Source organism: Petaurus breviceps, unplaced genomic scaffold (genome assembly GCF_028583685.1).
Source record: "Petaurus breviceps papuanus isolate PSGF00001 unplaced genomic scaffold, PetGlider_PUasm1.0 90778, whole genome shotgun sequence".
Classification (NCBI taxonomy): Eukaryota; Metazoa; Chordata; class Mammalia; order Diprotodontia; family Petauridae; genus Petaurus; species Petaurus breviceps.
Genome location: NW_027187343.1, coordinates 4,619,148 through 4,624,837, shown reverse-complemented (window position 1 = coordinate 4,624,837; position 5,690 = coordinate 4,619,148). Strand labels below are relative to the sequence as shown.

Genomic DNA, 5,690 nt, shown 5'->3' with positions numbered 1-5,690 from the left:
AGATAGATAGATAGATAGATAGATAGATAGATAGATAGATAGATAGAGTTTTATCACTTCAGCCCATGATACAAAAAAGGTTAAAAAATTCCGGCTCTAACTTGTCCTAATAAATCTTTTCTCTTCTTGACTTTTGATATCTTTGATATCCTTGACTCTTGAGAGGATGCAATTTTTTTTTTCCTAAACAGGCACCCTCTAGCATTTTCTAACTCCATCACTGGCCATTATCCACTTATTTGGCTCAGCAGAGAGTCCTTTCTTCGAGCCTGGTCATACTAATCCTCTTACAGATATCATCTTTCCAGGATTCACAGCACATATTTGCATTTTAAGGGCTACTCCCATCTAGCCTAAGGAAATTGCTAAGAGCTTCTTAAAACACCCTGAAATACTCAAGAACCTATGTTTATACAATCTTCTTTAGGTAAAGGGGAAATGTTATATCTCCTCCAGCCTTCCTCCCAAAGTCCATGCTGGGAAATTATCCATCCATCTTCTCCCTCCTATAATATTTCCATTTTTTCACTATGGCTTTTCTTAGCCAGTTGGCATAAAGAAGTTGATTTAATAACTGATTGATACTAAGGTGTGAATGTTTGATTGAAAAATGCTCTTCCTCCCTGGAAGATGCCCAGGTGGCAACAAAGTGTTAACACAGAAAAAAAAAGTCTTATGGTGACATTTCAGATAGGTTGCCAGCTTTATTGAAGGAGTGGAAATGGATATATTTTGGGGCTAGAGAGGGCTTTTCTGGTGTCAAAAGTGGAAAGAATACCTGATTTGGGGTCAGAACATTTTCTGCTCAAATCTTGGTGCTACCATGGGCTACTTTGATCTTGGGCAACTCCTCATCTGTAAAATGACTTCTATGCTTTCCCTTCCAGCTCTAAATCTATGATTCAGTGATTCTATTCTACCTAGTATAAAGGTTTTACTCTAATACAGTATCTCACCAATCTTTTCTCTAGAAAATGGAAACAGGAGGGGCATCCAAACATCCTCAGACCGAATAGGAGTAGCATTGAATAGAAGTTTAGTGTTGTAATAATAATTGACCCAAGCAAAAATATTATCTACATACCAGAAATCCCTATGTTTAACTTTCACTTGATAAGAAGGCTGTGCTCTAATCACAATTAGTTGGTATTTTTCCCCTGGGTTCAGCTATAATTTGTAAGGAGACAATAATACATAAGGATTTTATTTTTATGATCTTCCTAGATAGAGGGAAACATAGTTAAGTATTTTTGCAGGTGCTACCTTTTTGCCAGCCTGATAGATTAATTTAGGATTTATGTAAAATGATTGTTGTGTCACAGTGAGGCTCCAGAATAGTGTGAGATCCATACAAGGAAATAAAAATTAGTCATCTTGCCCTGAAGGTTTTAGAGATACAGATTCTATTCTAGGGGTATCATTTTTAGCTCAAGTAGGATTTTTTTTTAAAAACCACACACAACAAATCAACACAGTAAAATTAACACTCATTAGTGCCAGTCATTTATTTATTTAGCTAATTTTTGCAAAAGCTAACAAATAACTTCTTTAGACTTTATTCCACATCCAATTCTGGGTTCTGTGGAAGAAGAAAGAATTGAAAAAAGAGAAGGAAGTTGATGATAAGAGTTGAGAAAGGAAGTTACAAGTTTCTGTCAAGGTGCCAAATGAGGACAGAAGGAAAGGAGAAACTCTGGATTTGAAGATTTCCACAGATCTCCTGGGAAATTGTCTACAAGAACTACTAGGAGGTAAGATAAAGGACTGAGGATGAAGGTGAAAAGGGAACTATATTACATAAGATGCTTCAGAATTCCCAAGATATGACTGTTAATGGAACTATTTGGAAATTAGTTATTAAACCCTGTACTGCTGACCAGGAGCTAAACAGAGAGGGAAAATTGGGCCTGAGATTAGAGATTGTTTAAGATAACATCATTCTTGGTAGTTTATGATGCAGAGGGGACACTCTCCTATACATTAGTGATGGGAGTCCACAGCTTCCTCAGGAATCAATGATTTAGTGATCATGGTTAATTATAGAGCACAGAGTATAGGTCTGGTGGCACTAATATAAAGAATTTAATATGAAAAGCTCATTGCCAAAGTCATTGGAGGGGGAGGGATAGACAATAGGGGAATGGGTGACTATCTACCAGATGAGGAACCCTTTAAAGCCCATCCAATGATGATGATAATCATAATAGCTAACATTTACATAGAGGTCACTATGTTCCAGGCACTGTAGTAAGCACTTTGCAATTATCTCATTTGATCCTCACAAGAATCCTGGGACATAGGTACTATTATTATTGCCATTTTGCATAAAGGGAAACTGAGGCAAGTGATAGTTATGTGACTTGCCATGGAGCACATAGCTATTACGTGTCTGAAGCCAGATTTGAACTCAGACCTCCCCAACTCCAGGACTAGGGCTCTATCCACTGTACCACCTAGCTGCCTAGAATATACCACTGAAATAATACAAGAAGGGGATGGGGGCAGGGAGAAGGGGTGGCTAGGTGGTGCAGTGAATAGAGCACCAGCCCTGGAGTTGACCCATGTGACCTTGGGCAAGTCACTTAGCCCTAATTGCCCTGCCTTCCCCCCTCCAAAAAAAACCGAAAACAAACAAACAAAAAAAAGGGTATGGAACAGATAACCAAAAAAAAAATATGTAGATTGAATGAACAGCCTTGAGAAAACTGCTTTTGAGTTCATTGTGCTCCCTGAAAATGGGCAGCTAGGTAGTATAGTAGATAGAGTGCTGCCCCTGGAGTCTGGGAGACTCATCTTCCTGAGTTGAAATCTGGCCTCAGACACTAGCTGTGTGACATTAGGCAAAGTCAACTTCTTCTCTCTCTACCTCAGTTTCCTTATATGTGCAATGACTATAATAACTGCACTTCCTCCCCAGAATTCTTTTGAGATTCAAATGAGATAGTATGTATAGGGTGCTATATAAATGCTAGTTATTATTTTTGTGCTTACAGAAACTAGATGAATATTTGGAAAATGCATAGGAAACATATATGCAGTTCTCAATGCTTGTCAACAAGGGGTTAGAAGGCTTCTGACTTCAGGTTACATTTGGAAAGATTGTTACAGAGTAGAGCATTCAAAGGAGCCATCACTGCCTTGGTTTGTGAAGCAATCAAGCAATTAAGGAACATATATTAAGCACCAACTATATGCCAGGCACTGTGATAAGTGCTGTCTGAAGTAAACAAGGGATAACACAGGAAATCCTCTGGGGTACACATGCCAATGAGGGGGGAAAAAAGGACAGAATCTCAGTTAATTGGAGTTAATGTGCTGGGTGAAAGAGAAATAAATGCAGAGTGCACAGAGAGACAAAATTGACTCCACCCTACTCCAGGACATCTCTTCAGATATAGGGCACCAAGATGAAAAGCAAAGCAAACTCAGAGCAATCAGACTTCATTGAAAGAACTGGGGCAAGCCTGCTAGAAGATGGAACAGTGTGCAGAGCCAGGGACCAGAAGCTGAACTGTATTTTTCTAGAACTATGGACAGGACGTGCTTGTGTTTGATGGGTACACTCACGAATAATATGAATTTTGTTTTTCTTCCCAGAAGCTGATGGTCACTGAACTTGTGCCAGGAAAGAGAGCTGGGGTTGGGGATGGGGGCTATCTCAGACCCCAAAGAATTTAATCTCTGCCCCACCAGACATTCCTGTATCCCTTTCCCCCACCCTAGAAGAACATATTAACAGTGACATAAGGACTGAAGATAGAGCTAATCCTGCTGGGTTACATTGCAGATCCTATGTGACTGTTGTATTCTAGTGATTTTGAGAACAATTTGCAGCTTATATGTCTACAATCTACCCAAAGGGTTAGTTCTGCCATCAGCTACACTGCCTTTGGATCTCCATCACCGCCTTCTTTCCCCAGGACACCCATCATTGGGAAATCTCATTATGCTGCAAGATTGAATCTTCCTGGTCCTCTCATCTCATCAGCCTCTCTTATTGGACCTTTTGATTAGTGGGCAGGGCTATAGGCTCTAGAGCCTTTATTTAAAGGGGGTTTCAGCAGTTTTTCTTCCTACTTCCCACTAGCTACATTGCTTTTACATTTCTTCAAAACTCTCCATCATGTGAAAATTACTATCCACCTCCAGAGGAAGAACTGATGGAATCTGAATACAGGTCAAAGCATACTTTTTTTTTCCTGTCTTCTTTAGCAATGTGACTAACATGGAAATATGTTTTCCATGACTATACATGTGTAGCAGCAAGCACCCCAGGGGTCCCCAGTGTGGCTGCCCACACAGGTTCTTAGATCTGCTTTGATAAAGGAAAGCAACTCAAAATGGGTTAACAAGCTTACTTTAATCAGTCAAACATATATCGTTTACCTAGTTCAGGGGAAAAAGGTCAGCACCCCGAACTTAAGAGTATACAGACAGAATTATCAAGACAGAGAAACAGATCAAGTGGAAAGTTTCCAAACTGTCCAACCATTACATCAATACCAAATCAACATCTGGGTTTTTCAAAGCCGGGGGGCTCTCAACAACGGCTTCCTAGAGTTTCATCTGATCAAATCACAGAACACTTCTCAAAGTGAGCCCCCAAAACAAAGCTACACATAAGGGCTTATATAGCCTTCTCCTGGCTCAGAGAATGTAACAACCTTATTGACCCACTGGCCAATCAAAAAGTATCTACTGAAAAACAAGCCTCCCACCCCAGGCTCCAGGTGCACTTTAGCCTAGGGGCAGGGAAGATCTTTAAATTTGCATTTCCATTACAACATGTATAATCTATAGCAAATTGCTTGCTTTCTTGAAAAAGGGGAGATGATGAAGGGAGAGAACTTGGAACCCCAATTTTTTTTCAAATGTTAAAAAATATTTTTATATGCAATTGAAGAAATAATTTTTTTAAAGAATTTTCCATTATGCTCCTCCCTACAGAGTACCTACTCTCCCCTCCCCTTTTTAGCTTCCTCGTGGTCTTCCTTCATTAGATTGTAAATTCCTTAAGGGCAGGGACTATATTTGTTTTTATTTGTATTTGTATCTGCAGTGCTTTGCACAAATACTGGACCAAGTAGGCACTTAATAAAGATTGATTGACTGAGTGAGTGAAGACTGCTCATATTTCAGATATATTATTCCCCAGGGAAGTCCTAGTTGTCAGCATGATAGACAATGTAGCTATGGTATGTCTACTTGGTAAACTTTTCTGGAATGTTACTATTAAGACCAACTCTAGCCTATTCAAGGTCCTGGCATTGTATCAGAGGCAACAAATTGGAGCTCCATTCCTGGAGATCCTGCCCATCCATGTTTTCTATGTGGAAGCTACCAGAAGATAACAGGCCAGTGGTAGCAAAGGGTAGGTAACAGATTTCAGCTTTGGTGAGTCTCTAGTGCCTAAGGAATGGCAGGATTGTCACATGAAAAAGCTCAGACCTAAGAGCTGCCATGTTCTCATAGCATGAGTGAGTTGTAGGGTGTGCTCAAAGAGCAACATACAGAATTCCTTGAGAAATTAGTAAAATTCAGAAAGTAACAATTTCTCCAGGTGATTCCTAAGGTCTCTCATCTCAGAAAGTGGAACTTTCTAAGAACTTCTGATTTCAAGAGTGTGCTAAGAAAATTGCCCTCTACCTGAAGGAATTGCTACTCAGTGGCATCAACACAGAAGTCTGTAA

At 39.7% G+C, this 5,690-nt stretch overlaps 1 long non-coding RNA gene across 1 annotated transcript in view; it reads left to right on the top strand.

The window, feature by feature from the left end:
* Positions 1-5,095, top strand: part of LOC138147015 (uncharacterized) — a 16,904-nt gene extending 11,809 nt beyond the window's left edge. Inside the window, exons 3-4 of the long non-coding RNA XR_011164686.1 lie at positions 1,553-1,751; positions 3,598-5,095. This is a non-coding gene — a long non-coding RNA (uncharacterized lncRNA). The remainder of the gene's footprint in view (positions 1-1,552; positions 1,752-3,597) is intronic.
* The last annotated feature ends 595 nt before the right edge of the window (positions 5,096-5,690 follow it).